Source organism: Nannospalax galili, unplaced genomic scaffold, assembly GCF_000622305.1.
Source record: "Nannospalax galili isolate Female #2095 unplaced genomic scaffold, S.galili_v1.0 scaffold308, whole genome shotgun sequence".
Taxonomy (NCBI): domain Eukaryota; kingdom Metazoa; phylum Chordata; class Mammalia; order Rodentia; family Spalacidae; genus Nannospalax; species Nannospalax galili.
In genome coordinates this window covers 1,848,498-1,856,652 of record NW_008359214.1, presented here as the reverse complement: position 1 = coordinate 1,856,652, position 8,155 = coordinate 1,848,498, and positions in this window count along the sequence as shown.

Here is an 8,155-nt window from a genome sequence, read left to right as displayed (position 1 = left end):
ATACTGAATTCTTTACCTTGTATTTTCTTAACGCAAGCAATGTACATGCATTGCTAGATACTTTTATCTGATTCTTTGTGAAATTTTAGAACAATGAAATACAATAGAACTTTTTCTTCTTCTTAATAAGGGACATCAGGCATGAACCATCTTCCAAATCTTTTAACATACCAAACAGTGTTTCCTTACCCCCACCTATTGAATAAGTATATTACAATACATGGAAATAATGTAAATACAGACAAATACAGATACAGTTATCTACAATGGGAAGCACTTGCTGTTTTATGTATTGAAATAGATTTTAGAGGTGTAACTCTTTTTAGGTGGCTTATTGTTACATGAAATTAGTTATGACCTGGCAATATTTGTTCATAGTAATGCCTTACACAAATATGCATTCAGCTTGGGTGTTCTCAATGTTAATACTACTAATATTTATGATGAAAACTGCTGCAGCATAATCCCTTTGTCTCTGGATAAACTATATCAACACCATGTTCACCTGGCTACATTTTCAGCATATGTCAATTATGGTTTGAAACAAATAGGACTCCACTAAGAACTTCAGTGATTATAAAATTAACATCCCTAGCTGAGTTGATTCTACTGTACAAATTTACTGCAGTGTTAGTGGAACGGAGTACTGCTACAGATCCTTGGGTACTGATGCTGTGCCTTTCTTCAGGACATTTGCTGACTGATGCTGAGTATCCCTGGCTAACGCAGCTTGCACTTGGAGAGAAGAGTTGCATGCCTGCCTTCAAGCTCCTTGGTTACTAGTCATAAAAGGTATTCCTTCTTCTTCATTCAATATCCCACTGTATAAACTTTCTTACAACTTTCAAGACCCATGAGCCTGTGTATCACTTAGAAAGCATGGCCTAGGTTTCTTTTTTTATCAAGGAACTAGAATTTTTAACCTTTATTACTGTTTAATGAATGCAGGATAGGTGGCATTATACAAACTCCTTTCACATAGATTACAGTTTAGATAGTCATACCTACAAACTATGAGAAATTAGAAGGGATTGTGATCAGCATCATAAGAGAGATGAGGGAAAAAAAGACTTGAAATTTCAAAGGAAGAAAATATACTGCTTCCCACAGTCAACAATAAAGATCTACCTGAGGACTTAGCATTAGATTGCATGAATAAAAACGGCCTGCTTCTAACATTACTACAGCAAGAGCACCCAATGTCATGTATCTCAGTATTGACAAAACAGGCAAACCTGTCTATGAACTGTTTGTTCTCATTTTGTATTGATAAATCTGATTTCACAATGGCCTGGGAGACCAGATACAAATCTAGAACCCTCTGCCTCTCAAGTGTCCTTGTCTTTGCCTTCTGGCTTTTTTTGGATCCATCTTCTGCTCCTTTTTTTCTACTTTTTTGATCCTCACCATAACCTATAGGCCCTTGTGTGTACTCATGTGGAGACTGCAGCTTCTGTGCTTGAATTCCTTTAGCAAAAGCAAAGCTACAGTTAAATAATCAAGTTAGATATTAATAAATGATATTTAATACATCCCAGATAGGAAGAAACAATTGTTAAACAAAAAAAATTTTTTGATGGATGAATGCTTGAAGGCTTGGTTGAAGAATATTTAATTATCAAATTTGTGTCTCAAGATGAGAAAAATATTAATGCTAAACCTGTAAAATAAGCCTAGATCATAAAGTCAAAGGCTAGGAAGTTTGAACTATCTTTGGTAGACAAAGAAGAGGGATCTGAAGGTTATTGAACAGAGGTGACATAATCAAAGCTGTGCTTTAGGAAGATTAATTTGGCAGCTGAATGCAGAATGAGTAGATTAGAAGCAAGACTGTAGGCAGGAAGAAGAGTTATAGCAGTAGTTTAGGTAAGCAGTAATAAGACTTAACTAAGGCTGGGTTAATGTATGAGAGGAAAGGGTGGTGAGACAGTAGAGAGAAGGAAGTGACAGTCCCTGATGAATCATGGTAAAGGGTGAATGGAGAGAGATAAATCAGAGAGCACTCACTGGTCTTGAGCTTCTGGGACTGAAAAACAATATTGGAACCCAGAAACAGAATGAGGGAGAGCCACGCAGCACGGTGGAGCAAGGGGCATTGCTGTATGCTTTTTCTTAACTGTTAAGACATCACTACCAACATGAAAATGAAACTGAGGACTCAATGTGAAGATCTGGAACATGGGCATATCATGAGGAAATCACTTGGAGGGTCAAAACTCAAGTAGCCTTGCTTTAAATTAGTTGTACAAACCATTCTTTATACAATTGCATTGTCTTTAGGACATAAATATTTTCTCTGGTTCATGGGTTACTTCCCTGATTTGGTAAGTCCTAAAAATATGTGTGTGCTCTGAAAATATAGTTACTCACAGACTTTGAGTCAGTTAATTCACTTTAGCAAGATCTACCTTATAATCTAAAGCACAGTGGTCTGTTTTGTCAGGCTTTGGGATAACAGTCCAAGTTTCTTCCTGACATAAATCAATTTCCCACAGCTTAATGTTTACTTCTGGGAATCTTGACTTTGTCCAGATTCAGACTTTGTGCTTTTGTTGAACTTAATTCTTACTCGCCATGAATTGCCTGTGGTGTGACAGATCCTGATAACCTAGTAAAATGTGCCAGATTTTCTTCCAGCTCTCAAGTCAGAGAATAATGGGTTAACTCCTGTTACTCGTGTATATAGATTCACTCATATATGTACGTACACACACACACACACACACACAGAGTTTATAATCTCAAGCAACAAGATGAATTAATTGAGCTGATGTTTTTTTCCTCTCGTCTGCTCAACAGCATCATCTAGTAACTCCTCTTTAAGTGTCCTTGCTGTTTCCCAACATTCCATTCCTGATGAAAAATCTTAGAATCATGGCCATGCATTGAGGGAAAGCTTCTAAACTCAGGAAACTTTAGTCTTCTGGTAAAACAGAATCAGAGATTAGTAACTATACCGGATTCCTCTCCTGGGATGGATGCAGGCAGTACGAGAGTGTTTTAGAATACTGTAGTCAGATTGGCTTATTGACCTCCATTCTACGGAAAAGGTGAGCATAAAAACCTACGCTCCATCAGCACATTTTATTTTCAGAGCTGATGGCAACAGCTGTATCTACATTTCAATTTGTAAGTTGGTTCTTCAGTCCAAGAAAGATAGAGGAATATACAGTTAACAATAACAGTATGCCTCTACGTATTTGAGAGTGTTGTGTGACTTTTCCTGGGAAGAAAGGGTAGGCAAATGTCTATTTACCACAGTACTGAAGACAGACAAAAGAAAAAATTCCATCCAAGACCATGGGTTTAGTAAAACACTGAGTTTATTCATGTTGCTTACAAAAGCCTAAGTGAGAGGTTACTTATAGAAGCATAGATGACCTGTAGGCAGCTATATCACATAAACACCCACACAGCAAGGAGGACAGCTAATGAAAACTACACCCTGGAGCTCCCTGCATGACCTGCAGGACCTCAGCCAGTGAGCACAAGTCCTCCTTCAATGATTGACATTACTCATGTAACTCTGGGGAAATGCTTTATGAGTCTTGTAAATTTCAGAAACTCTCTATGACTGTGGCTTGTTTGCTTCCTAATCCTTGTGAGCTTTGTTCACTTCCTGAATCTTACAGAGCCTCTCTTGAGTATGACATATTTCAATTAAAAGTGAATTTCCATACAACCCAGAATTAAGGCAAATGGTTGGATTACAAAGAGACATTAATTAAAGTTAGTGGCTGTCATTCAGATAACAAAAGTATGAAATATCTAAAGGGACAACATGATACTGAAAAAGGCAGATTTCCTGAAACGAAAAATGTAAGACAGACATAGAATATAAAATATAAAATATAAATGAACCATGTCACCTATTACTTTTTAAAATAATTTTATTGAATTTTTTCCGTATTTCATACAAAACACCTCAAACAATCTTGATCATCTTTATACCCCCATCCCCATTGGCACACTCCCATAACACTCCCACTGGAGTCCATATACTGTCATTCCTGTTAAGGCCCACTGTGTTGTCAGTGTCCCCAACCATTCCCTAGTGCTAGTTTGCCCACTGAGTCTAGTCAGCCTATCTAGAGTCCCCTGTGTCCCCTGGGTTCAGTTCTTCTTTATCTAGTAGCAATCAGTTGTCAACATTCCTTCAGATAAAATTGGGGCTTGCTGTTCATTTTCCCAGTTCTGTGCTAGGTTATTGTCTACCTGAGTTTGCATGGGACTTGTGTATGCTGACACCATTGCCATAGAATCATATGAGCAGGTTCTTAGGAGCTTGTAGGAATTTGTTTCCATATGGTCATGTACCACCTCCCTGGCTCTTACAATCTTTCTGCCCTTTCTTGACCTCAGTGGTCCCTGAGCCTTGGGTGGGTGAAGTTTAATAAAAGGGTCTTGTCCAAGGACCATTATTCAGCAGACTCTTGATCTCTACACTTTGGTCATTTATGACCTTTTTTGTTTCTGGCTCTCTGCTGCATGAGGGAGCTTCATTATTGAGAACTGAGAGATTCATTAGTGTCCTCTTCTTTATCCCTGTTCTGTGTTTCATGAGCCTTACATATAGAGGTTTCACTGTAGATGTGTCCTTTGTGCCTGGGCAATTCATAGACAATGTCCATGTGTGACCAGTTGTGGTACTTGGTAATAGTCTATGACTGGTGCAAAATAAGCTTCTTTGATGAGTGGTGAATGAGGTATTTGTCTGTAAATATAAGGATACATATTTTGCACATAGTAAGAAATCACATTAGTCTAGCAAGGTGACACTCTTGGAGTTTTCTCTAAGATCTATGACCACTCCAGCTATGTGTATTAGGTTATGTTTATAGTACCACAGTTGAGTGTCCTCCCTAATTTAAGTAGGCTTTTAGTCAAATTAGGTAACTGTTGGTTGCCCCCTAGATAAAAGTGCCACTACTGCACCAATGACATATGCTGTACTGGCCACTAATGTGGTTATTTGGTCTTGAATCTGGTGTTGGATCATCCATTGATGTTTTCCCCTGGCACCTTCATAACACTCTCCAAAGCTATGAGAGCTAGCCTTCAGGGGAAGTGGTTGCAGGTCAGTTGCAGCTCTATTGCTTCAAATCCTGTGTCTGAAGTATGTTCTGTCTCTGGCAGTAGGGTCTTACCTTTAAGTTCTGGAAGGCCATCAAGGGCTGTGGCAATAGCCTGAGTAATTTTGGGAGTCTCTTGGACCACCCTGCCAACAACTCAAAGGAACATATCTCCTGTCTGGCATGATTTCTTATTATGTAGCCTTTAGCTATACATATGGACTCATGTAGAGATAATGTATATATAATTTGTCAGTAGGTTGTTGGGCTAATATGGTTTCCTCTGGTTTTTTAAGACTAGATAGGCATTATTTATTTATCCTCTTTCTCTCACTATCTAACCACCATGGTTTCCCCATTTAAAGGGTCCCCATTTTCCCCATTTCTCCCTTGGTAATACCCATCTCCTATGGTCCCACCTTGCTTGAGCTCCCTCTTTCCCTTTATCCCCAAGTTTTATTGTATAGCCTTTCCTCCCCCTCTCCCATTTAAATAACCCCATTTTTATCCATTTCTTCTTTAGTAACACCTGTTTCCTACTGTTCCTCTCTCTCAGATTCTTTCTTTCTCTTTACCTCCCTGGTTTCTTTTCATTATTCTGGTTCCTGTAGTTGTGTCTGAATACACACTCACTTAACCTGTGATTTTTAAGCTTGCCAATTACCTATAATGTCACAGAGCAAATGATGGTCAGGAAAGGTGTGCACTCCCACCTTGCTGGTGAATAAGCACTCTACTCCTAGGACATTACTCTCTTTGTAGTTATCTTGGTCATTTCTTTATCTCTTCAGCCAATTCCATCAATCATGGTTCTCCTCATCTGGATTTCATCTATGAAAGTCACATTTCCCCATGTCTTTGTCTGAGTGTCATATATACGTGTATAAACTCAACAATGACTTTTAATAATCAATTAGTTTTCAAAGGGAGAGACATGGGTGTTCAAGGAATATGTAACTTCCTTTGAAAAATTAAAAGAACCTTAAAACTCTAGGCTATGAACAAAAAAACAACAATAACAACAAAAAACACCAAAAGGATACCATAGACAATTTATGAGAATTCACTGGGTCTCAGATTTTTGGGATTTGCCATCAATGATTCAAGAGGCCAATAGACACAGATATTTTCAGAAGGTAGTAATGAATTCTTTCAGTATCCTGACTCCAATTACTATGTATTAGTTTTATGAATATTTTCTATGCCAAATTACATCGAGCAACAGATATTATTTCTTACTTTTATTAATCAAAGGGAAAAATAATAATTTTGAATCAGAAGACTCTGAATTGAAATTTGTGAGTTTTGTTACCTATCTGTAATTTTTAAAGTATTTTATTGAATTTTAAAGACTTTCATACAATGTATTTTGACCATATTCAGAACTCTCCCCATCTGCATCCCCCTTAATAATCTGATTTCATGTCTTCTATTTCTTTTAAGTCTTACTGAGTTCATTTTGTGTCTCAAAATGCCCTTTGGTGTAGGTCCATCCCTTGGAGCCTGGTCAACCTACCCAGCACCACACTCTTAAAGAAAGCTGACTTTTCCAGTGTGCATACCCTCAGGTCACTCATACATCTCAGCAAACCCTCAGTCATCTCTGTAAGTAAGCTCAGTAAATTCATTGGTTTTCCAGGAAAACTTTAATTAAACATTGATTTGACACTAGAACCTTAAAAGTAGATAAGCATTGCTTAGTATCCCCAAGAAAAGAAATCTCACAACACATGGAAAATTTATTTTTCAGTGTTATTTTGTCTCATAATTATTACAAAAGAAATTGAGAATGTAAAAGACATTAAAAGGATATGGGAATGTAGATATTTTCCAAAGTAGAGAGAAAAATGAGAAGCTTAACAAAGTGATGAAGGTCTGTGTAGGTTTGTTATGATATATAAAGGATGAGACAAAAATAATGTATACATAATCTTAAAATTTCTAAGGTCATAATTTACTTAACTAGCTTAAGGAACAAAATATACGCCTAGTCAAGGTTTACCTGAGAATGCTTGTTTTTGCCCAAGCTTTATCTACATAGATAATGGTAATTAAAAGTACCAGACTGGTGGAACTAACCTTATTGGATGTTTAACAGCCATACTTTGAGGCCTATACTAGTCTGGTCAGAGGGACTTAAGGACAGTATTTTGGCTCCTTGCCCTCCAAGGTCAACTAAGTTCCGGGGAACTATGGAACATCTCTCAAAATGTCCTGTAACTGTGGTGAGTCACCTGTCCTCTTGTTCAGGGAGGCCATGGAGACCCCACCAGATGGACTTGAACCAGTGTCCAGTCTACAAAGAGGAGGGTCAACTCAGAGGAAACATTTCCTCCATGCTCCCAAGTGAAGCCAGCCACAGTCCCGCAGGACGTTTGACTTTTCTTCACATAGATGGAACTGGTAAAAGAAAGGAGCCAGGGGTTCCTCCAAGCCCACCTCCACAGGTATTGCATGACATGGGTTCACTTACCTACATGCAGGCAATACATGCATACACATAATATGGCCTTAAGCACCCAAAAGGAAAGTATAACCAAAGATTAAAGTGATCAGAGTAATTCTTTAAGAGTCCATGTGTATAGCTAAAGGCTACATAACAAGAAACAATGTCAGACAGGAGCTACCTTCATTTGAGTTGTTGGCCTGGGTGGCCCAAGAGACTCTCAGACAGTAACCCAGCATAGAACTGGGAAAATGAGCAGCAGATCCCAATCTTATCTAAAAGAGTGTTGGCAACTGATTGGTGCTAAATGAGGAATCTTCCTAAAACAAGGAATTCTAAGTAGGCTGACTAGACTCAGAGGATGGACTAGCACTGGGTAACGGCTGGGGGCACTGATAACACACTGGACAGTTACAGGAATGACAGAGTATATGGGCTCTAGTGGGGGTAAGGGTTACGGGAGAGTGACATTTAGGATGCAGGTATAAAGATGAATAAGATTGTTTAGGATGTTCTGTATGAAATACACAAAAAAAATCAACAAATAAAAAAAAATGAGTTATATTTGAGGAACAACCATAAAATTTTCCTTCATGTTAATTAGTAGATATGAAAAACATTACCATTGAAATCTACC